The 26268-nt window shown below is 40.5% G+C and overlaps 1 protein-coding gene across 6 annotated transcripts in view; it reads left to right on the top strand.

Moving 5' to 3' along the window:
* Positions 1–959: 959 nt before the first annotated feature.
* The window catches only part of LOC109899179 (transcriptional enhancer factor TEF-5), a 79368-nt gene continuing 54059 nt past the window's right edge, over positions 960–26268 (top strand). For 3 of the 6 annotated variants that reach the window (XM_031832551.1, XM_031832672.1, XM_031832486.1), the window contains exons 1-2: positions 961–1116; positions 1427–1571. The gene's annotated coding sequence lies outside the window, so the exon portion shown is untranslated. Of the gene's footprint in view, positions 1117–1426; positions 1572–26268 lie in introns of all 6 variants that reach the window. The other 3 variants (XM_031832737.1, XM_031832607.1, XM_031832748.1) reach the window with 2 other exon arrangements.

Here is a 26268-nt window from a genome sequence, read left to right as displayed (position 1 = left end):
CAATGAAGCTAATCACAGACAAGGTTTTTGGACAATTATGTGCACACTTCCTCAGAGTTGACTTCACAGAAAGTTGTCTTCTTGAAGTGTCCATGTTTAGTTAACAGCGCGAGTTATGACTATGACGCTGTTGTTTTACCCACACGTTTTCTTTTGTCGTCTGTAATTCTCTAGAGGAACGCTACTTAAAAAAAAAAAACATTTTCAGCAGCAACCAATCCTATTAGCAACGTAGGCCGAATTCCAATGCCAACAATCGAAATCATTATTTTTTACCAACAGAGGGAGCTATTCTATTGTCAGATGTGAATAGGTATACATGTTCAAATGAAAGCTTCTAAAACATTTCGAACCTGAAAGGGTTTACATCATGGAGTTTGACACTCTTGACATGCATAATGACATTTTCGACCTATATTCGACCTTACTTCAGTGGAATTTGTAAATTCCTCGGCAGGAAACAAACAGTAATATAATAATAATAATAAGGATTAAGTTGAATGTTTGTTTAGACTAAATGTTAACAATTACATTATTATTGTTGTTGTGTTAATAATTAATATTGTTGTTGTAATTATTCTTACTTTATTAATTGTAGCCTACAGGTCTCATATAACACTTCATTTTGTATGCATTATCTATTCCACCGGCTTTGTAGCAAAGTAGTCTAATAATAGACATAGACATTTTCACATTGAGCAAAACAAGTCATGTGATATTTACTGATACTATAAACATGTTACTGCATAGTTCATGTTGTCATTTTATGTGGCACGGCCAGAGAACAAAAGGCAACTTCAAAGAATAATTATAAATTGATAAAGACTTCTCTGGAATATCCTGCAGTAAAAGTCATGGGGGTGGAGATTTGAGTGGAGGCACTGCCCCCAAGTATTTTGATTGACGGTACCCAATGGCTCCTCCTTGAACGTTTTTTCTTCGTTTTCCAGTGTAGTGCGTTCATTGATTTCATACCAAAGTCATACTTAACATTCCACTTACACTGTCAAACCAGGAGAAATATTACTGAAAACTATAAGGCGCCAAAAAAATATATAGTATAAAAATAAGTAAGTTATCTTCGCTTTTGTCAGGAGGGGTGACTTCCAAAAAAAGGTGAGTAAGCATGAATTTGTTCCCTTTGTTTAAGAGCTTTCGGTGAAGTTTTCATGCTCTCATGGTGAAGTTTTCAGATCATTGTCATTTTTTGCATTTTTCCATGGAACTCCTTGCCTTTGGGAAGGAAGAAAATAACGGATTGATCGGCTATATAAATTGTGTGTGACTTTTTTTGTGTGCAGGACATCTTTGCTAAGATTTAACTTTATTGACTCTACTCATTGACAATCATAAGACGTTAGTAGGCTAATGCTTTCTTTGTCATAACTATGGGACAACAAGCATGTTTCCTTTCTTTTTCATACAGCTGCTTGGATCCTGATCACTTTCCTCCTAACTTGTTCTCCATAAGAATCAAGTCTTTACATACCCGAGGATTGACAGACAGAAAAAGGCAAATTGGAGGAATACATAACTCGATATTTTACGCGCTGTTTTACTGCACCCCATAGGTAAGTGAATCACCCAATTTGGTAACATTGTGTCGAAGAGAAGAGGCCTTATACGAGCCCCCCAACCAATGCATATTGCTAGCTGCTGTTGCATCTTTAGAAGTTGACATTTCAGTAACCAAAAACATATTGTGTCAATTAACCAAAAACATACGCGCTACAAGGCCTAGGTCAAGAATACACATTTATTTCATCGTATTCTTCATCTTATTACAGTAATCTATTATGTTATGTGTTCAATACAGGTTTACAGTTTTTTTTTCTGGAAAAAATGGAAACACTGACAAAACTAATCTCAGTTTCGACGCAACACATATATACTGCTGATCTTGCTACATTTTGACATGGTTATTTATGCATGTTAATCATATATTTAAATATACAACAGAGACTAAATATAGCAATCATATCATAACACATCATAACTTTAGGACACACACCAGAACACCCACTACACGCACTGTTGTCTACAAACTTTCAGATTTACTTAGGACACATGGAAAGTATTTTCTATTCTTGTCCAAAACACATTAAACGTCTGTTTGAATTTTTTATTTAGTATTCATTTGTAATTGGATGTGCCTTAATGAATGATGCATTATTCATTTATGCGTATCCCTTACTGACTTTGATGAGAAGGATTCTAGTATGTTACATGTTGTTTCAAGACACTACTCCACAGTCTAAACAGTCTGACAAATGGACAGTAGTATTTTTATTAATACTTGTGAAATTATATCATCCAATAGTTTAGAGTCTCAGGTAAAAACCCTATTACCGCTGTGTCAATGCTCCATACATGTATGCTACATGACAATTAGATGCATCATCATCTCACTTTAATAACAGTTTGGACAGCCAAATCAGTGCAGATTTCTAATCAAAACATTTCGCGGTAGCCTACTGACGGTATTTCAAGAAAAACGTATTCTTTCCAACAGTTTCTTTCAACCATCCTTTCTGTTGTATGGGTAAATAATGTTTAAGTAAGGGGTTTGTATTTTAGAGTTGTGGATATTTCTTCATCTCTTCCACAGGGACCAGTGATATTTCACTGGAAATCCTTATATTAGGATTTTCAATGCATGGAAATGGTTTATAATTCTAATTGTATGACTGTATAAATACCTCTTCAAGCATCACATGTTCATGGTGTACTGTTGGTTAAGATTGGGTAAACAGACTTTTCCTGTTTTACAAAAATCTGTGCGATGCTTTACTTAGGATTTATTATTGTTGTTCTTTCTTAACAATCGTGTAAACAGGTGTACACAACAATGCTACAGCACATTCAGTGTCATTCAAAGGGTTTGGCCAAAAAATAGAATGTTGTCTTTCAGGTTTCTCGCTACGTAATTTTAATAGCCTGTTAACATTTACGGTTGACATTATAGGCATGTTCTGTGTCTTTGTTATATCTCAGACTGTCAAACTTTCCTACGTTACATTCAAATGGTAAATCAGCCATTCACTCTGAAACGAGAACAGATTATTACAAAATATTTGACACGACTCGAAAGATACAGCCAGTCAATCACCATTTGGTCAAACGATACGAAGCAATCACACCAAATCACAATTTAGGGCTTGTTTATAATTGACATACGAACACAGTTGACAGAATGGATCCATACAAAGTTACAAACGCTAGTCCCAGGTCATCTGCATCCTGTATGCCCAGCTGTAAATCTTTCAGATGGACTGAGTAGCCCAAATTGTTGAAGCACTGCAGGCACTCCCAGTCACAGTTTCACCTTCTCTGACTCTCGAAGAGATAGACCAGTGTTTGCCTATACAGTCTCCAGTACAGATTGAAGTTGACATACAGTATTTGGTTGAGATTGTGATAAAAGTGTTGCCTAATAGAACTAGTACTCCAGCTATAATATAGTAAGTGTAGTGCGTGATGTCTTTTGGAGCATTGTGGCAATATGAGTTTCAGTATAGGGAAACAGTATTTATTCTGACAGAGGGACATAGAGTCAACAGGTTGAAGGGACATTTTTGGAATAGTTTTTATAAAAAAAAAATATATATATTTAACTAGGCAAGTCAGTTAATGACAGCCTACACTGGCCAAACCCAGACGACGCTGTGCCAATTGTGCGCCGCCCTATGGGACTCTCAATCACAGCCGGTTGTGATACAGCCTGCATTCGAACCAGGGTGTCTGTAGTGACACCACTGAGATGCAGTGCCTTAGACCGCTGTGCCACTCTGGAGTTTATACCCTAAAACAGGGAGGTGAGTCTGGTGAATCACACTGAACAAAAATATAAATGCAAGATGTAAAGTGTTGGTCTCATGTTTCATGAGCTGAAATAAAATATACCAGAAATCTTACATATGCACAAAAAACGTATTTCTCAAATTTTGTGCACAAATTTGTTTATGTCTCTGTTAGTGACCATTTCTCCTTTGCCAAGATAATCTATCCAACTGAGAGATGTGGCATATCAAGAAGCTGATTAAATAGCATTATCATTACACAGGTGCACCTTGTGCTGGGGACAATAAAAAGCCACACTAGTTTTGTCACACAACACAATGCCACAGATGTCTCAAGTTTTGATGGAGCGTGCAATTGGCATGCTGACTGCAGGAATGTCCACCAGAGCTGTTGCCAAATCATTAAATGTTAATTTCTCTACCATACGCTGCCTCCCAACGTCGTTTTAGGGAATTTGGCAGTACGTCCAACCGGCCTCACAACAACAACACGTGAATGGCGTCGTGTGGATGAGTCGTTTGCTGATGTCAATGTTGTGAACAAAGTGCCCTGTGGCAGTGGTTGGGTTATGGTATGGGCAGGCATAAGCTATGGACAAAGAACACAATCGATGACAATTTGAATGCACAGAGATACTGTGACGCGATCCTGAGGTCCATTGTTGTGCCATTTATCCACTGCCATCACCTCATGTTTCAGCATTATAATGCACATGTCGCAATGATCTGTTACACAATTCCTGGATGCTGAAAATGTCCCAGTTCTTCCATGGCCTGACATGTCACCAGACATGTCACCCATTGAGCATGGGGATTGGGATGCTCTGGATCGACGTGTACGACAGCGTGTTCCAGTTCTCGCCAATATCCAGCAACTTCTCACAGCCATTGAAGAGTAGTGGGACAACATTCCACAGGCCACAATAAACAGCCTGATCAACTCTATGCGAAGGAGATGTGTCGCTTTGCACGAGACAAATGGTGGTCACACCAGATACTGACTGGTTTTCTGATCCACACCCCTACTTTTTTTACGGTATTTGTGTCTAACAGATGCATATCTGTATTTCCTTATGTAAACTGTTGCATGTTGTGTTCATACTTTTGTTCAGTATACTTCCATATATTAGAGGTGATGCCTTACATGCTGACTACACTGCTCGCCTCGCGTGTCCGAGCGATATATATATTTACACATACATGTTCTTCAGTCACTGCACCCACACTGCTTGCGCGCGTCAACGAGCATCTGCGTAGCCAGTCGCTAAAATAGAACTTGGTTTGATTTGTGAGGATTGACACGCTGCGAATCACGCCTCTGCCTCCTCATTGTTTTTTAGGAGCATATGCCCACATGGGTGATTGAAAGGTGAACTGAGGTCCACACTCCAGTCCAGTTGGTAGTGGTAATGCACCTTAAAGTTGGTTGCCAACCGCCATATAAAGTCCAAAGAAGAAGAAGCCTGAAGGAGGAGAGATGACGAGAAACTAACTTGGTTTACCCTTTTATCTGTGGATTAATTGTCAGAGTAGAGGACCTTGTGCATTTCAGGTAAAATAACAACCCAATGTTTATATCCCAGGACAAATTAGCGAGCAACAGCAAGATAGCTAGCTAATATAGTTGGCATTTCAACCTGGTTGTCCTGATTGCGTCTGGTGTTTGTGGATAAAATCAACATGTGCTGGATGGCAGACGCCAGGGCGCAAGCTGTCTGGCCCACATATTATAGTGCAGCCTGCTTTGTATCATAGTAGTGCAACCAATAGTACAACCAATAGTGCAACCAAACAAAAAAACAATCAGGCATATTTTACCCTACACTCTTAGAAAAAAAGGTGCTATCTAGAACCTAAAAGGGTTATTCGGCAGTCCCCATAGAACCCTTTAAAGTTCCAGTAGTACCCTTTTGAGTTCCAGTAGAACCCTTTTGAGTTCCAGTAGAACCCTTTTGGTGCCAGGCAGAACCCTTTTTGGTTCCATGTACAACCCTTTCAATATAGAGTTCTATATGGATACCCAAAAGGGTTCTACCTAGAACCAAAAAGGGTTATACCTGCAACCAAAAAGGGTTACCCTATGGGGACAGCCGAATAACCCTTTTGGAACCCTTTTTTTTAGGCTTGACAGTGAAGTAATTGGAGCTACATGCACAAACAAGTAAAAGACAGTTTTGTGGCCGTTATTAATCATTTATACACTTACTGGCAAAACATGGTGAAATGAAACCAGGGGAATAAAGTATTGTCTTTACCTATTTTGGGTGGTCCGTTATAAAACAGAACCCATCAGACCATAATTTGAAGTTACATGTTGTTGAGTTCAGTTTCCTGTGGTAGAATTGTTTACTGCACTTCGCTACACCCGCAATAACATCTGCTAAATATGTGTACACTTGGGTGAAAGTTGAGATTGAAGATTGATCACACTTAATACCCTTTAATATCTACAAAGCTGGACCAAAATACTTTATCTCTGAACAGGTAGAAATAGAAGAAAGTAATGGAAGCATCATTGGTGAATGAAGGTGTGATATTTTAGATGGGGATGGAGAAGAGGAGGGTAAATCTGCTGCTGTAACAGATCCTCTGTTCTCAGTGTGTTTATGCAACATGCATGTAGTGGGCTAGTGCTCTTGCTCTCAGTCCCAATCAGCTCTTCTCAAACAAACTGCAACACTGCAACTCACTCTGAATCTATTCCATGGGCTAAGTATTTTTTTTAACATCTTGCAGCTTTACTTTTAAGGCAAAAGGCCGTAGCTGCCTGTCTGCTTTAAGGCTCCTGGTCAATTATTAGATTATTTGAACAATATCCTGTTAAAGTGACTCATTTCTTTGTTGGTCTTCCTTGCTGTAGTTCCTCAGGCCATCGGTTGAAGCAATAATTGAATTAACCTGTTCCATCCCAGGTTCGTGAACAAGCACTGAGCAGGGGCTTTTGTTTCAGAACAGAATGGAGGTAAGACTGTTAAGTGCAGATATTAAAAATACAGATAGATCTCGAAGATATTATTTTTGACGAGATATCGTATCGTTTTGTCAACATCGCAATATTATTTTTGCTCTAGTCGGCTGTACCTGCATCATACTGCATTATTATTCCTTCATAGATTGCTCTCCGTGTTATTTTTTAAATAGGGAGCCAATTTGTCTTTAGCATTTTTATTTCCATGACTGATCAAAACTTGTTTTCTCATGGCTCCCTCTTGGCCTTCTGCAGCAGACATATTTGGAACATCGAATCGCAATAAAACCACAGAATCAAATTGCAATACATATAGAATTGTAAGAATCGTGAGAATCGCAATACATATCAAATTGACACATAAGTATTGTTATAATATCGTATTGTGATGTCCCTGATATTTCCCAGCTCTACTTACAACATGTCATTTCCCAATGCAAAAGCTGATAATATACAGTACCAGTCAAAAGGTTGGACACACCTACTCATTTAAGGGTTTTTCTTTATTTTTACTATTTTCTACATTGTAGAATAATAGTGAAGAGATCAAAACTATGAAATAACACATGGAATCATGTACTAACCAAAAAAGTGTTAAACAAATCAAAATATTTGTTATATTTGAGATTCTTCAAAGTAGCCACCCTTTGCCTTGATGACAGGTTTGCACACTCTTGGCATTCTCTAAACCAGCTTCAACTGGAATGCTTTACCAACAGTCTTGAAGGAGGTCCCACTTATGCTGAGCACTTTTTGGCTGCTTTTCCTTCACTCTGCGGTCCAACTCATCCCACACCATCTCAATTGGGTTGGGGTGGGGTGATTGTGGAGGCCAGATCATCTGATGCAGCACTCCATCACTGTCCTTCTTGGTCAAATAGCCCTTTGGGAGGTGATGATGTGGCTATTTCATATTAAATTAGAACACAGCTACTGTCCAGGCATTCACTCAGATCTTCATGCATTTTGCACGTTATGTGTCACTCTCTTGGGTAATTTAACAATGTAATCAGGGAAATCTTTTTTATGTTGCCACAACTGTGGTTTTAATGGTCATGAATAAAATGGGCTATTTTCTGTACTGCATTATAAACAGAGTCTATAATATTTGTGTTTTTTTAAATCAACTTTCTCAGACAGCATATCATTTGAACATTTTATATTTTGTGTGCTACTATTCATCTCCTATATTCATCTACTATTTTGAAATGTACCTTCCTTGAAAATACAGTAGGTAGTTGTTTGTTACAGAGATTCTGGGCTGTTTCTAGGTCTATCTTTGCTGACTATTTGAGTGCAACTTCACTGTAGGGCTGACCCCATTTAGTCAACTGGTCGATTGTTTGGTCGATAGGTTGTTGGTCGACCAAGATATTTTTAGTCGAGCAGTCACAAATATATATATATATATATATATATATATATTTCTATGGCACCTGAGACACCTGTCTGATTCATTCCTGTCTGAGTGGACTAATCCATTGTGGAGGCCACGGAGATGGCACACCAGTATCACCAGTAGTACATTTACCATTAATTACCATAATTTCTAATCTACAATGTTTGTTTGGTTAAGGTAATTTATGTTAATGCTTTCAATATATTACTATTACAGTCTTTTACCGTTCTCATTGTCAGAGTGGACACGTTATTTGCAGACTGCACAACCTAGGCTACACTTGTGAGGAACACGTTTTGGTTTATTTCATTCCATTTACGAGTTGTCAATTTATTCATTGTATTTTGTTTGTAGTGCTCCTATCAATGTTGAGTAAGGACACGCACCTGATTTATACATAGAAGTAGGCCTAGACTACCAGGCAGATGTAGGCCTATAAATGTGCCCGTTTGGCAGTGGTGGAAAAAGTACTCAATTGTCATTCATGAGTAAAAGTAAAGATACCTTAATAGAAAATAAAAGTAAAAGTGAATGTTACCCAGTAAAATAGATACTTCACACAACTGCCATTTGAGGATCTGATACTATTTCTGATTATCTTAACTCACCACCACTGTGGAGCTTCTTTTCTTCATCTCAAACAGCAAGAAAAGAACGTCTGTTTTTACATACATTGAGAATGACAATAGTTCCTCAAGTTCCTTGCAGACAGGCCATGCATAGCCAATGTGATTTATAGTCTATTTATTTTTATCAGGATATTTTCTACTTACAGGCAGCAATGTTTTTATTTGTTAGCTTTATGTAGGCTATTTTTACATAGTTGCTAATGGCAATATACGTTTCTTTTAGAATTTTGATTAACCACATGATAAGGATTTTGAGATAAAAATACTTTATTGTAAATTAAATGAAGCTGTTCCACAAACATTTGCATACTGTTGCAAAATCATAACTGGCACGCAGATCGGTAGATACAGTGGCCTATTATCTACCGGCAAATACAGGAGCATAACAGCAGAATATGTGAAGGCCAGCAGCAGCGGGAGGAGGAGGGTCAGGAACTGTTTTTATCTTCTTCTGGTTAGGCTATCTTGATTTCTGGTTCCATATTGAGTCATTTGTGTGTCTTAATTATTTAATCACTGTATGCTTAAAGCATCAGACAAGCCCAGTAGCATACATATAGTTGATTTTATTAAACAGATGACTCTAGGTCGACCAAGTTTTTTTTTGTCGGGACAACCCTTCACTGGTTTGTGTTGAAGCCACAGAAGAATGACTAATGAGCTCTGCCCATTTGTGCAGAAGTTGGTTGCCTTTTAGCACCATCCCCAGAAGTGGTCTTCCAAATGGTGGCACTTACCTTTCTGTCAACAGAGGTCTGAACAAATACCACTTGTGACTGTTGCAAACACACAGATAGAGCCTCAGAGCAAACTGGCCTTTACAACATGGTATAACATCTAACTCAGGCCTCAAGAGTGCATATTAGTTGTATCATTAAGGATATTAATTTGGGAAACTTCATTTAACCTTTTACTGCAATGGGCTAAATCAGGATCACACAGTGTTTCTTGGTAGTCGTTAACAAATCTACTTTGAAACAAAAGTATACACCTCACACACATGGTTATGGGCTTAAAAGAAGACACCTGTACCATGTCAGGTATAGAGTTTAAATGTATTCAATTCTAAGTTTGCATCCCAATATTACAACGTATATACAGTTGAAGTCAGAAGTTTACATACACTTAGGTTGGAGTCATTAAAAATAGTTTTTCAACCACTCCACAAATTTCTTGTTAACAAACTATAGTTTTGGCAAGTTGGTTAGGACATCTACTTTGTGCATGACACAAGTCATTTTTCCAACAATTGTTTACAGGCAGATTATTTAGCTTATAATTAATTCACTGTATCACAATTCCAGTGGGTCAGAAGTTTACATACACTAAGTTGACTGTGCCTTTAAACAGCTTGGAAAATTCCAGAAAAGTATGTCATGGCTTTAGAAGCTTCTGATAGGCTAATTGACATCATTTGAGTCAATTGGAGGTGTACCTGTGGATGTATTTCAAGGACTACCTTCAAACTCAGTGCCTCTTTGCTTGATATCATGGGAAAATCAAAAGAAATCAGCCAAGACCTCAGAAAAACATTGTAGACCTCCACAAGTCTGGTTCATTATTGGGAGCAATTTCCAAATGCCTGAAGGTACCATGTTCATCTGTACAAACAATAGTGTGCAAGTATTAACACCATGGGAGCACGCTGCCATCATACCGCTCAGGAAGGAGACGTGTTCTGTCTCCTAGAGATGAACGTACTTTGGTGCGAAAAGTGCAAATCAATCCCAGAACATCAGCAAAGACCTTGTGAAGACGCTGGAAGAAACCGGTACAAAAGTATCTATATCCACAGTAAAACGAGATTCAAAATTCACCCAACTTATTGTGGGAAGCTTGTGGAAGGCTACCCGAAACGTTTGACCCAAGTTTAACAATTTAAAGGCTATGTTACCAAATACTAATTGAGTGACCCACTGGGAATGTGATAAAAGAAATAAAAGCTGAAATAAATCATTCTCTCTACTATTATTCTGACATTTCACATTCTTAAAATAAAGTGGTGGACCTAACTGACCTAAGATAGGGCATTTTTACTTGGATTAAATGTCTGTCGTTCTGCCCTTGAACAGGCAGTTAACCCACTGTTCCTAGGCCGTCATTGAAAATAAGAATTTGTTCTTAACTGACTTGCCTAGTAAAATAAAGGTAAAAAAAAAGGAATTGTGAAAAACTGTGTTTAAATGTATTTGGCTAAGGTGTATGTAAACTTCTGACTTCAACTGTATACTATATATTAGAGGTCGACCGATTATGATTTTTCAATACCGATACCAATTATTGGAGGCCCAAAAAAGCCGATACCGATTATTGGAGGCCCAAAAAAGCCGATACCGATTATTGGAGGCCCAAAAAAGCCGATACCGATTATTGGAGGCCCAAAAAAGTCGATACCGATTATTGGAGGCCCAAAAAAGCCGATACCGATTATTGGAGGCCCAAAAAAGCCGATACCGATTATTGGAGGCCCAAAAAAGCCGATACCGATTATTCAGACAATTTTTTTATATTTTTATTTGTAATAATGACAATTACAACAATACTGAATTAACACTTATTTCAACTTAATATAATACATCAATAAAATCAATTTAGCCTCAAGTAAATAATGAAACATGTTAAATTTGGTTCAAATAATGCAAAAACAAAGTGTTGGAGAAGAAAGTAAAAGTGCAATATGTGCTATGTAAGAAAGCTAACGTTTCAGTTCCTTGCTCAGAACATGAGAACATATGAAAGCTTGTGGTTCCTTTTAACATGAGTCTTCAATATTCCCAGGTAAGAAGTTTTAGGTTGTAGTTATTATAGGAATTATAGGACTATTTCCCTCTATACCATTTGTATTTCATTAACCTTTGACTATTAGATGTTAGATAGGCACTTTAGTATTGCCAGTGTAACAGTATAGCTTCCGTCCCTCCCCTCGCTCCTCCCTGGGCTCGAACCAGCAACACAACGACAACAGCCACCCTCGAAGCAGCGTTACCCATGCAGAGCAAGGGGAACAACTACTAGAAGGCTCAGAGCGAGTGACGTTTGAAACGCTATTAGCGCGCGCTAACTAGCTAGCCATTTCACTTCGGTTACACCAGCCTCATCTCGGGAGTTGATAGGCTTGAAGTCATAAACAGCGCAATGCTTGACGCACAACGAAGAGCTGCTGGCAAAATGCACGAAAGTGCTCTTTGAATGAATGTTTACGAGCCTGCTTCTGCCTACCACCGCTCAGTCAGATACTTAGATACTTGTAGGCTCAGTCAGATTATATGCAACTGTAACAGTATAACTTTAGACCATCCCCTCGCCCATACCGGGGTGCGAACCAGGGACAGTCTGCACACATCAACAACAGTCACCCACGAAGCATCGTTACCCATCGCTCCACAAAAGCCACGGCCCTTGCAGAGCAAGGGGAACTACTACTTCAAGGTCTCAGAGCAGGTGATGTCACCGATTGAAACGCTATTTAGCGCGCACCATCGCTAACTAGCTAGCAGTTTCGCATCCGTTACACTCACCCCCCTTTTGACCTCCTCCTTTTCCGCAGCAACCAGTGATCCGGGTCAACAGCATCAATGTAACAGTATAACTTTAAACCGTCCCCTCGCCCATACCCGGGCTCGAACCAGGGACCATCTGCACACATCAACAACAGTCACCCACGAAGCATCGTTACCCATCGCTCCACAAAAGCCGCGGCCCTTGCAGAGCAAGGGGAACTACTACTTCAAGGTCTCAGAGCAAGTGATGTCACCGATTGAAACGCTATTTAGCGCGCACCACCGCTAACTATTTCTCATCCGTTACACAATGCAGGACACACTAGATAATATCTAGTAATGTCATCAACCATGTGTAGTTAACTAGTGATTATGATTGATTGTTTTTTATAAGATAAGTTTAATGCTAGCTAGCAACTCCCCTTGGCTTACTGCATTCGCGTAACAGGCAGTCTCCTGGCAGTCTCTTGTGGAGTTCCAACGAGAGAGAGGCAGGTCGTTATTGCGTTGGACTAGTTAACTGTAAGGTTGTAAGATTGGATCCCCCGATTTGACAAGGTGAAAATCTGTCGTTCCTAGGCCGTCATTGAAATTAAGAATGTGTTCTTAACCGACTTGCCTAGTTAAATAAAGGTATAATTATATATATTTTTTAAATAAAATAAAATTAATCGGCGCCCAAAATACCGATTTCCGATTGTTATGAAAACTTGAAATCGGCCCTAATTAATCAGCCATTCCGATTAATTTGTCGACCTCTACTATATATGCAAAGGTTTGTGGACACCCCTTAAAATTAGTTGATTTAACGTCATTTTGTACACCTGTCAGCAACAGTTATGGCTAAAATAGACGAATCCATACATTTGAAGGGGTGTCCACATACTTTTGTATAAATAGCGCATAACAAAACTGTTTGACATAGAAACACAGGATTTTCGTTGGGTTTCATTTTTTTTATTATGAAATTCTGAAAAATATTAATAACATTCCACCCATGAGGCCACGAGGTCATTTGCCTGCAGGAACGGGCTACAGCCCAGTTCAATCTTCTATGATTTGGTTATAAACATACTGTATTTGATGCTATCCTTTTTTCCAGAGTCCAATTCAATGTACCCCTCAGCAATTACTGTGTCTTAGTAGCCTAATTACAATACCATTAATCAACATTTGAATAAAGTTAATGCATTGAGTGCATGGGCTTGTTTACATATTCTCCAAATTCAGCAAGGTCCTATCTAACAGATAAGACTTCTGGCCTCCCCAACTACTCAATGGAGGCGCTTGGGAGTGACCTAGAACAGGAAAGCCTTTGTGTCCGTTTGTCCCAAATGGCTAAACATTTCGGTTGCTCTTGTTGCGACCAGCTCCAAATCTCTAATGTACGTATCCAGAAAATGACAACAGAACTCTGTGGGCCCAATGACCCATGCTTCATATAGCAGTGAACAGGAGAGTATGCATCTGTTTGTTAGTTTGGGTTTCTAGCTGGTGTTCATTATAAATGACGGAGGCAACAATCTGGGCATGGCTATATGGGATCTAGTCCTATGCCTGATGTGTGTGGCCATTGTGTTGGAGTGGTTCTCCATTGACTTTAAGGGGCACTCACTCATACGAAGCCTTGCTCTTAGTCCCTACCTTCAGAGTGTGGATTTGGAGGACGACCCCTTTAAAACCAAACCACACACTTACTGAACAATTTAAGCCATACTAAGCATCATACTTGTCTAGAAGTGTTGTTTAAAGGATCAACATGATTTGTCTGTTAAAAGAGTTCTAGGCTACACAAAGGCTGTGAAGTCATTTTAAAATGATGATCACCTCTGGGTTTGGGTTTGAAAGTTTGTTCCTTTATTTATTAAAAACCCCTCTCTCTTCTCAACCTCCTTATTGTTCTTGCGATGCAAATAACTATGTAGCCAGATTCCATAATTGATATGGGTAGATGAGTGGCCTTATTAGCGTGTATACTTGTGCATAAATTACGCATGTTGTAAAAGTTTCACAGATTAGGGCACCAAACCGCTGGTCTCACCACAGAATGACCAACTCAGGCTAGGAGGAGAGGATGACTGCTCTGCAACGCTCCCTGGAAAATGTCAGATTAAACTGCTGAATCAGGCTGTAAAAGAAGCAGTCTGGCGCTCTCTGCTTTGTCAGTCTTTCCTCTGTTTGTGGGCCAGATTAAGGCTTTACTCCATGGGGCCCGTAGGTAGCCAAGCGGTTAAGAGAGGGCAGTAACCGAAAGGTCGCTGGTTTGAATCCCCGTGCCGACTAGGTGAAAAATCTGTAGATGTGCCCTTGAGCAAATTGCACATTTAAGTTGTTCTGGATATGTGTGTTTGCTAAATGACTAAAATCAAATAAAAGACACTGAGGTAGACCCTAGTCTGTGTTGTACTAGGAAAGGGGTATACCTAGTCAGTTACACATCTGAATACCTTCAACCAACCTCTGAATCAGAGAGGTGCCTTAATTGAGGTCCACGTCATCAGGGAGCAGTTGTTGTTGGGGGTTAACTGTCTTGCCCATGGGCAGAACGGCAGTTTTTATACCTTGCCGGCCTGGGGATTCAAACCAGTGACTTTTCGTTCTCAATGCTCTTAACCGCTAGGCTACCTGCTGCTATTCGTCAATTACTGCCCCATTCAGGCCCTGGCTTGATGTTTTGTACTTCAAGGAATACTTTTTTCATGTGTCAAGGCAGATTGTGAAAGATTGAAATGTTATATCTCCTTCTGTCAGACTTGGAAATATGTTGTTTGATTTCAGACTTTTCCATGTCAAACATGCCTTTTTGGGGGAATTCTGAAATGGTATCAAGCTGTGAACTGCCTTACTGACTATAAATATAAGCCCCTCTACCCTCTCTCTCTTTCTGCCTCACTCTCTCTTTTCCCTTCTCTCTCTCTCTGTCTCTCCTTCTCTTTTTCCTCTCTCTATCTCCCTTCCCTCCCTCTGCCTCTTGCTGTGTGAGCTGTTGGTCGTCCAGCCCTCCTCTCACCCTCAGCCCTGATTGTTTCCTGAGAGCTGTGCCAAAGAGGAAGTAGGAGGAAGTTATTGGAGGAGCTGGAGAGAATTTATTAGGGCCAAACACAGACAGGGGAGGGAAGAGTAGGGGGAGGGAGAGCTCCTCTAGTGCTCTGAGATGGGGCTCTCATACTCTTGGGAGTCTAGGAGGGGAGGGAGTTAGGGAGTGAGGGTTGGCAGTGTCTTGGCCCTCTCTCCGTCTCTTTCCTCTCAGAGGCAAGACTCGACTAGGCTACTCAATAGGCAGCTCACTTTCCTTTTCAACTGTTGAAATGGAACATTTTTAAATGGATTTAAACCTGTGTGTGTACTGTAACCCAGTGGTAAAATAAGCTGCCTGTGATTAGAGAGAGGAAGAGCAAGAGTGTGTATCTGTGTCTGTGTGTGTCTGTGTGTGTGGGCTGGTCAAGGGTAAGGCAGTGTCTCCAGCCCTGTCAAGAGAGTCAAAAATGTTTACTGTAACTGTAATCTGACCTAAGAGAGCAGCTGCTCCTTCAATCGCCAAGTCCTGTTGTTCTCTTCGTCAAGTGTGTGTTTGTGAGGCCCGGAGTGTGTGGGTGTCTCCGAGAAAGAGAGAGAATGAGCATCTGTGTGTAATTGTGTTTGAGAATATGCCCTTCAGCCATGAGAATGGGATTTATTTTCTGGGATTGTGTGCAGAAAGAGAGAAAAATCTGGATGGTCTGTCTGTCTGTCTAGTATTGGTGAAAGATGGGTGTGTGCAGCGCTTTGGGTCTGACCTCAGGGGTCATCTCTCCCTCACCAGCAAGTGTCCCAGCTGCAACAGCAGTCCTAACAATGCCTGCATTCTGACACACAGGAACAATCTGACTAAAAGCATTATGAATAAATGGGAGGGAAGACCATGCAGTCCACCAACATGTACCATTTTTAAGTTGTTTAGTAGACACTCTTATCCAGAGCAACTAGGGTTAAGTGCCTTGCTCAAGGGCACAGCCACAGATAGTCCACTTTGCCAGCTCCAGATTCAAACCAGCAACCATACAGTTACTGGCCCAACACTCTAAACCACTAGACTACCTGCCACCCTTTTTCCCTGCAAACAATAATGTGTCATTAGGACGTCCCCGGGACATCACGAAATGGTCACCTAAAGCCATCAGGAAGTGTCATGGTCCATTTGAGGTTTTTGTCCAGTTCCCGTTTTGTCCCAGAGACAACACCAGATGGTCACAAAGAAACCCCCCCCCCCTCCATAAAATACATGTTTTACCCAGTGCATGCGCACCCTAGTTTCATTACACATCACACCATGCAGAGCTTGTCATCCAAGATGGCGTAGCAGTTCAGACGTCTTCGTCTTGTCGTGTCCCGTGTATATATGTTTTTTCCCCCCTTCGTATATCATTTTAACCTCCGTTTCAACATACTCTCCTGCAACCTGCCTCACACAATGTGGTATGGATCTGCTATTTTCTATACTTTAGAACCGGAACCCCCAACAAAAGCTAGTCAGCTAACTAGCTACCAGCTAATAGTCAGTTAGCCATTGCTAGCAGTCATTAGCTAACCTTAGGCTGGTCAACTCCTGCCAGTCTGCACAGCGCAATTCAACCCAGAGCATACCGGACTGCTTTTTCTCCACATCTCCGGTTGCCTACCGCAAGCTCTGAACCTTTTCACCTGGATCAGCTCAGCTAGCTAGCTGCTATCCAAGTGGCTGCCCCCTGGCTAAAGTCTCTGTCCCAAAGAAAGGAACTAGCCTCGTGCTAGGCCCATCTCCTGGCTAGCTGAAGAGGTCCATCAGCCAATCCTTAGGCTACAATACATTTTTTTGCCAATTGGCTTGAACCCGTTTTACTGCTGACACGAAGCCCCGCCGATTCCACCACGACTGGGCTACCGACATTATCCGGGGTTTCAACAGGCTCCTCTGTCGCAATGTCCGGGGCTCGCAAGCTGCGGGGCTCGCAAGCTGACTAGAACATATTGGACTGTTAGCTGAAGAGGACATTCATCCAATTTCTTGGGTTACAATACCTATTTTGCCAATTGGCCTGGACCCTTTTGCTGCCTACACGGAGCCCTGCCAATCCAACACGACTGATCTGCCGATGTAACCGTTCGAGGGGACTACAACAGACTTCTTCCGTCACGACGTCCCCCTAAGGCCCTTCTGCTAGCCTGCTAGTCCCGGTCCGCTAGCTGTCTGAATCGCCGTGTTTCCAGCTTGCCTAGCTTCCCACTGGTCCCTATAATCACTCGGCTATGCATCCCTCTCCCTTGGGGCGGCAGGGTAGCCTAGTGGTTAGAGCATTGGACTAGTAACCGAAAGGTTGCAAGTTCAAATCCCCGAGCTGACAAGGTACAAAATCTGTCGTTCTGCCCTTGAACAGGCAGTTAACCCCCTAGGCCGTCATTGAAAATAAGAATTTGTTCTTAACTGACTTGCCTAGTAAAATAAAGGTAAAAAAATAATACAAATAAAAAATAAATGTCAATATGTCATTGCTGTTATGGTTAGTGATTATTGTCTTACTTCACTGTAAAGACTCCAGCCCTGCTGAATATGCCCTTTTGTTTCACCTCCCACACATGCGGTGACGTCACCTGGTTTAAATGGTGTCTCTAGAGACAAAACCTCTCTCATCGTCACTCAATGCCTCGGTTTACCTACACTGTATTCACATCCTACCATACCCTTGTCTGTACTGTACATTATGCCTTGAATCTATTCTTCTACGCCCAGAAACCTGTTCCTTTTACTCTCTGTTCCGAACGCACTGTAACCGTAAAGCCTTGGTTTAATGCATGTTAATATTAGAAGCCTCCCCGTAAGTTTGTTTTAGTCACTGCTTTAGCACACTCTGCCAACCCAGATTTCCTAGCCGTGTCTGAATCCTGGCTTAGGAAGGCCACCAAAAATCCAGAAATGTCCATCCCTAACTATAACATTTTCCGACAAGATAGAACTGCCAAAGGGGGCGGAGTTGCAATCTACTGCAGAGAGAGCCTGCAGAGTTCTGTCATACTATCCAGGTCTGTGCCCAAACTATTCGAGCTTCAACTTCTAAAAATCCACCTTTCCAGAAACAAGTCTCTCACCGTTGCCGCTTGTTATAGACCACCTCTGCCCCCAGATGTGCCCTGTACACCATATGTGAATTGAATGCCTCCCATCTATCTTCAGAGCTCGTACTGTTAGGTGACTTAAACTGGGACATGCTTAACACCCCGGCCGTCCTACAATCTAAGCTAGATGCCCTCAGTCTCACACAAATTATCAATGAACCTACCAGGAACAACCCCAAATCTGTAAATATGAGCACCCTCATAGATATCATCCTGACCAACCTGCCCTCTGAATACACCTCTGCTGTCTTCAACCAGGATCTCAGTGATCACTACCTCATTGTCTGCGTCTGTAATGGGTCTGTGGTCAAATGACCACCCCTCATCACTGTCAAACGCTCCCTAAAACACTTCAGCGAGCAGGCCTTTCTAATCAACCTAATGACCTTTCTAATCAACCTAATGACCTCATTCCGTCAGTAGAGGATGCCTGGTTATTCTTTAAAGGTGCTTTCCTCACCATCTTAAATAACCATTTAAAAATGTAGAACCAGGAACAGATATAGCCCTTGGTTCACTCCAGGCCTGACTGCCCTTGACCAGCACAAAAACATCCTGTGGTGTACTGCATTAGCATCGAATAGCCCCTGTGATATGCAACTTTTCAGGGAAGTTAGGGACCAATATACACAGGCAGTTAGGAAAGCAAAGGCTTTTTCAAACAGAAATTTGCATACTGTAGCACAAATTCCAAAAAGTTCTGGGACACTGTAAAGTCCATGGAGAATAAGAGCACGTCCTCCCAGCTGCACTGAGGCTAGGAAACACTGTCACCACCGATAAATCCACGATAATTGAGAATTTCAATAAGCATTTTTCTACGGCTGGCAATGCTTTCCACCTCACTAACCCTACCCCGGTCAACAGCTCTGCACCCCCCACAGTAACTTGCCAAAACCTCCCCCATTTCCCCTTCACCCAAATCCAGATAGCTGACGTTCTGAAAGAGTTCAAAATCTGGACCCCTACAAATCAGCTGGGCTAGACAATCTGGACCCTCTCTTTCTAAAATCCACCACAATTGTTGCAAACCCTATTACTAGCCTGTTCAAACTCTTTTTCGTATCGTCTGAAATACCCAAAGATTGGAATGCTGCCGCGATCATCCCCCTCTTCAAAGGGGGAGACACTCTAGACCCAAACTGTTACAGACCTATATCTATCCTACCCTACCTTTCTAAGGTCTTCGAAAGCCAAGTTAACAAACAGATCACCGACCATTTCAAATCCCACCGTACCTTCTTCGCTATGCAATCTGGTGTCCTAGCTGGTCATGGGTGCACTTCAGCGACGCTCAAGGTCCAAAACGATATCATAACCGCCATCAATAAAAGACAATACTGTGCAGCTGTATTCATCGACCTGGCCAAGGCTTTTGACTCTGTCAATCACCACATTCTTATCGACAGACTCAACAGCTTTGGTTTCTCAAATAACTGACTCGCCTGGTTCACCAACTACTTCTCAGACTGAGTTCAGTGTGTCAAATCGGAGGGCCTGTTGTCCGGACCTCTGGCAGTCTCTATGGGGGTGCCACAGGGTTCAGTTCTCGGGCCGACTCTTTTCTCTGTATGTTGCTCTTGCTGCTGGTGATTCTCTGATCCACCTCTGCGCAGACGACACCATTCTGTATACTTCTGGCCCTTCTTTGGACACTGTGTTAACTAACCTCCAGATGGGCTTCAAAGCCATACAACTCTCCTTCCATGGCCTCCAACTGCTCTTAAATGCAAGTAAAACTATGTCATTTATAGAATAGCCTCCAACACCCTGCTCAGCAAATTGGATGCAATCTATCACAGTGCCATCCGTTTGGTCAGCAAAGCCCCATATACTGCGACCTGTATGCTCTAGTTGGCTGGCCCTCGCTTCATATTCGTCGCCAAACCCACTGGCTCCTGGTCATCTATATGTCTTTGCTAGGTAAAGCCCCACCTTATCTCAGCTCACTGGTCACCATAGCAGCACCCACCTGTAGCACGCGCTCCAGCAGGTATATTTCACTAGTCACCCCCAAAGCCTATTCCTACTTTGGCTGCCTTTCCTTCATGTTTTCTACTAATATCTCCCTCACTAACTTTAAGCATCAGCTGTCAAATCAGCTTACAGCTCACAGATCACTGCACTTGTACATAGCCCATCTGTAAATAGCCCATTCAACTACCTCATCCCCATGTTGTTTTATTTAAAAAATATATATATTTTGCACCCCAGTATCTCTACTTGCACATTCATCTTATGCACATCTTCTGCACATAATTTTTCTATTGTGTTATTGACTGTACGTTTGTTTATTCCATTTGTAACTCTGTGTTGTTGTTTGTGTCGCACTGTTTTGCTTTATCTTGGACAGGTCGCAGTTGTAAATGAGAACTTGTTCTCAACTAGCCTACCTGGTTAAATAAAGGTGGAAAAAATAAGAAATAAAACATGTTTTACTCTTACAAACTCCCTCTAGGCCCATATTGGTGAACCTCAAAGCCAGCTGACGTAAAACCCTGCTGTACGACTATTCCTACACTTTGCACTTCAAAGTAAATCTCACCTTTGTTAAAAATACACTGAAGAAAGACTTATCATTGTGATTCAGGAGTAACATTTAAAACATAATAATATACCCCACCAACATTTACAACTACACTGACAACCCAAACTCAAATTGCTCAAATGAATAAATGAAATCAATGAGTGAATAGTCAGATTAACTGATATCTAAAATGGCTTCTTCCAAACACTCCGGTATACGGTATTTGCGGTATACCGCACAAACCTAGCAGATTGCACTCTTTCGCTAAATGCAGAGAGGTATTGTGGGCAATGAATGTGTAGGGCACATTCCCAGGTGGGGTCATATTGAGAAGTTAGTACTAAGTGATAATTTCAAATATTGTAATTGATTCAAGATTTTTACACTATTTTAGCTGAACAGTGTACCACTTACTTAAAAAACCCACACCATTTCATTACTTTACATATAATGGTTTGGGACACTTGGCACCATCACGTGACAAAAACCTCCAGGGAACCATGACACAACGTCCCAAGAATGTTCAAGAGACCTTCAGGGGACCATGACACAACATCCCAAGAACTTCCACAGGACAAACCAGGAACTATAAAAAGGTCCACCATCACACAATGTCTTAAGGACTAGTAAAATTAAAGTCCTGAATACATCCTGATATGGTCCTCAGTGACGTCCTAGTAACTTACAGGGAACTTCACAAATTTCAATTTGTAGTGTCACAGTTGAGCGTTGTGTGTTTGTCGAGAGCATTTTACACATTAACTTGAAGTGACTTCGTGGTAAGATGACTTCATTTGATTGACAGCTTTGGTTGGCTATCCAGTCCTAATCTACCTTGTGAGGATGGTGTCTGTCTGACGCTGGTTTCCTCGTCAGTTACACTATTGTCCCAGCTCAAAAGGCAGACTTCTCCCTATCAGGGTATGTTTTGTCTCTGTAAAACTACGATTTATTTCTGAAATAAATCATGTTTGTTTCAAAGTGCATCGTATGAATGAAACGTGACTTTTCCACCACTTTTGGAATGGAGCAAGGACAGTCCCCATGTCATAATGTTACAGCCACCTACTGTCTCTTTAGAGTCGGGGTTGTCTGTTCCTTTTCATCCCCCTTTCTCCCAACAAAAAAACCCCAACAAGAAACGGATCAAATTTTGAATGTATCAGCATGATCTCATCTACATGCACTGTGTGAGTGAATAAATCACTGGTTATCCATTTACAATCCTCCACCCACAGCCAAAACACACACTACCTCTATTTGTTTTACTGTCTGTGGCTGACTGTGGGGGTTTTCCCACGTTGACTGTGGACAGTAATACACATGTTATAACACGCATACTCTCAGGACTCTCATGGAATCACTTCCTGTGTTTATACCTACAACTTTCCATATAAGAAAGACATATCAATAACATATCAAGCATTACATGGGATGTATGAGGGGAAGTATGCAGTTTAGGAAGAAAAGGATACCAAACTTGCAGAGGCTTTGTAGAAGAGGCCTGTGCAAAGATTTACCAGATTGCTGAGCCTTTGTAGAAGAGGCCTGTGCAAAGATATACCAGATTGCTGAGGCTTTGTAGAAGAGGCCTGTGCAAAGATATACCAGATTGCTGAAGCTTTGTAGAAGCGGCCTGTGCAAATATATACCAGATTGCTGAAGCTTTGTAGAAGAGGCCTGTGCAAAGATATACCAGATTGCTGAAAACAAAGTGCAACGTGATAGCTCTATGAGGCCTGGGAAAACAGGATTTCTGGGCTGTGAATGGTGGAGTTTGAATGAATGTGCGAGGTGCATAGCTTTCCACTGGTATTTACATTCCTGCTGCACATTGGAATTCTGTAGCATGATGGTCTCAGTCAGGTCTGTGGCTGGACACACTCCCAGAGAGTGTAGGAGGGGAAGTGTGTGCGTGCATGCTTGTGTGTGTCTCATCTGACTTTGTGATCAATCTGAGCGTACCATGTCATTCAATCAAGACGCCTAATATCCCATCTGGCAACAGGCGAAAGACTCCATTCATGGAAAGTATTCTAGAAGAGTTTGTGTGTGATGTTTGTAAGTGTGTGCTCATATTTCTGTCCGGATCAGTGTGCCTCCCATCACAGGAGTGTTGTGTGTCACCCATAAGGAGTCAAAGGGCCTTTCATCTGTGTGAGGAACAGCCGATTTGATATACAGCCTGTGTCTTCTAAAGGGGTTTGAGAGTTTTACATTTTCAAAGGCCCACATGGTCATGGAGTGCCAAGGCACTGATTTACAGTGTTCTCCCAATACTGTTGCTATATTGGACATTCCAGGACAAAGTCATATTGTAGTCTCCTTCCGCCTAATGCAACCCTATTTTACTAAACTCCTTATAATCCCTATGAATGGTTGGGTGTTTTAATAACGGTAACACTATCTAATAATGTCACTGTCTAATAATGTTAACACTGTCTAATAATGTTAACACTGTCTAATAATGTCACTGTCTAATAATGTTAACCCTGTCTAATAACATTAACACTGTCTAATAATGTTAACCCTGTCTAATAACATTAACACTGTCTAATAATGTTAACACCTAATAATGTCACTGTCTAATAATGTTAACACCTAATAATGTCACTGTCTAATAATGTTAACACTGTATAAAATGTTAACACTGTCTAATAACGTTAACACTGTCTTAATAACGGTAACACTGTCTAATAATGTTAACACTGTATAATAATGTCACTGTCTAATAATGTTAACAATGTATAATAATGTCACTGTCTAATAACATTAACACTGTCTAATAATGTTAACACTGTCTAATAACGTTAACACTGTCTAATAATGTTAATGTCTAATAATGTCACTGTCTAATAACGTTAACACTGTCTTAATAACGGTAACACTGTCTAATAATGTTAACACTGTATAATAATGTCACTGTCTAATAATGTTAACAATGTATAATAATGTCACTGTCTAATAACATTAACACTGTCTAATAATGTTAACACTGTCTAATAACGTTAACACTGTCTAATAATGTTAATGTCTAATAATGTCACTGTCTAATAACGTTAACACTGTCTAATAATGTTAACACTGTCTTAATAACGTTAACACTGTCAAATAACCTTAACACTAGAGGTCGACTGATTATGATTATTGGATTTTTGGAGGACCAAAAAAGCCGATAAATATTTTATTTATTTGTAATAATGACAATTACAACAACACTGAATTAACACTTATTTTAACTTAATATAATACATCAATAAAATCAATTTAGCCTCAAGTAAATAATGAAACATGTTCAATTTGGTTTAAATAATGCAAAAACAAAGTGTTGGAGAAGAAAGTAAAAGTGCAATATGTGCTATGTAAGAAGGCTAACATTTCAGTTCCTTGCTCAGAACATGAGAACATATGAAAGCTGGTGGTTCCTTTTAACATGAGTCTTCAATATTCCCAGGTAAGAAGTTTTAGGTTATAGTTATTATAGGAATTATAGGACTATTTCCCTCTATACCATTTGTATTTCATTAACCTTTGACTGTTGGATGTTCTTATTGGCACTTTAGTATTGCCAGTGTAACAGTATAGCTTCCACCCCTCTCCTTGCTCCTTCCTAGGCTCGAACCAGCAACACAACGACAACAGCCACCATCGAAGCAGCGTTACCCATGCAGAGCAAGGGGAACAACTACTCGAAGGCTCAGAGCGAGTGACGTTTGAAACGCTATTAGCGAGTGCTAACTAGCTAGCAATTTCACTTCGTTACACCAGCCTCATCTTGGGAGTTGATAGGCTTGAAGTCATAAACAGCGCAATGCTTGACGCACAACGAAGAGCTGCTGGCAAAACGCACGAAAGTGCTGTTTGAATGAATGTTTACGAGCCTGCTTCTGCCTACCACCGCTCAGTCAGATACTTGTATGCTTGTATGCTCAGTCAGATTATATGCAACGCAGGACACACTAGATAATATCTAGTAATATCATCAACCATGTGTAGTTAACTAGTGATTATGATTGATTGTTTTTATAAGATTAGTTTAATGCTAGCTAGCAACTTACCTTGGCTTACTGCATTCGCAAAACAGGCAGTCTCCTTGTGGAGTGCAATGGGAGAGAGGCAGGTCGTTATTGCATTGGACTAGTTAACTGTAAGGTTGTAAGATTGTATACCACGAGCTGACAAGGTGAAAATCTGTCGTTCTGCCCCTGCACAAGGCAGTTAACCCATAGTTCCTAGGCTGTCATTGAAAATAAGAATGTGTTCTTATCTGACTTGCCAAGTTAAAAAAGGTATACAAATAAAAATAATAATACATTTAAAAAAATCGACGCCCAAAATACCGATTTCCGATTGTTATGAAAACTTGAAATCGGCCCTAATTAATCAGCCATTCCGATTAATCGGTCGACCTCTACTTAACACTGTCTAGTAATGTCACTGTCTAATAATGTTAACACTGTCTAATAATGTCACTGTGTAATAATGTTAACACTGTCTAATAAATTAACACTGTCTAAAAAAGTTAACACTGTCGAATACCGTTAACACCTAATAATGTTAACACCGTCTAATAATGTTAACACTGTCTAATAACGTTAACACTGTCTAATAATGTCACTGTCTAATAATGCCACTGTCTAATAATGTTAACACTGTCTAATAATGTCACTGTCTAATAACGTTAACACTGTCTAATAATGTTAACACTGTCTAATAACGTTAACACTGTCTAATCATGTTAACACTGTCTAATAATGTCACTGTCTAATAATGTTAACACTGTCTAATAATGTCACTGTCTAATAATGTTAACACTGTCGAATACCGTTAACACTGTCTAATAATGTTAACACTGTCTAATAATGTTAACACTGTCGAATACCGTTATCACTGTCTAATAATGTTAACACTGTCTAATAATGTCACTGTCTAATAATGTTAACACTGTCGAATACCGTTAACACTGTCTCATAATGTTAACACTGTCTAATGATGTTAACACGGAAATTGTTGATTGCCTTGGTCCCAGCCATTCCCAATTATCGTAGTAGGCTAATGGAAATAGGTATATTGTAGCATTTGATCTGATTTGTTCAACCTTTGTTGATAGTTAAATACACAATCAAACTGTTAAATGCAGCTCTCTCAGTTTCCTTTGTTGTGTCTATTCTTCACTATTCTACTGCATCAAATTGAATTACCCAGTAATATAGTGAAAGTCTATATGGGCATAGCGTTGACAATGCCTTCTCTCTCTCTCTGCTCGTTAACATCAGGCAGCGTCATGGAGAGGCTGTGAGTGTGGTTGTGTCTCTC

The sequence above is a fragment of the Oncorhynchus kisutch genome, linkage group LG1, assembly GCF_002021735.2.
Source record: "Oncorhynchus kisutch isolate 150728-3 linkage group LG1, Okis_V2, whole genome shotgun sequence".
NCBI lineage: Eukaryota > Metazoa > Chordata > Actinopteri > Salmoniformes > Salmonidae > Oncorhynchus > Oncorhynchus kisutch.
The sequence above is the reverse complement of the archived record's forward strand: the minus strand, read 5'-3'. Positions and strand labels throughout refer to the sequence as shown.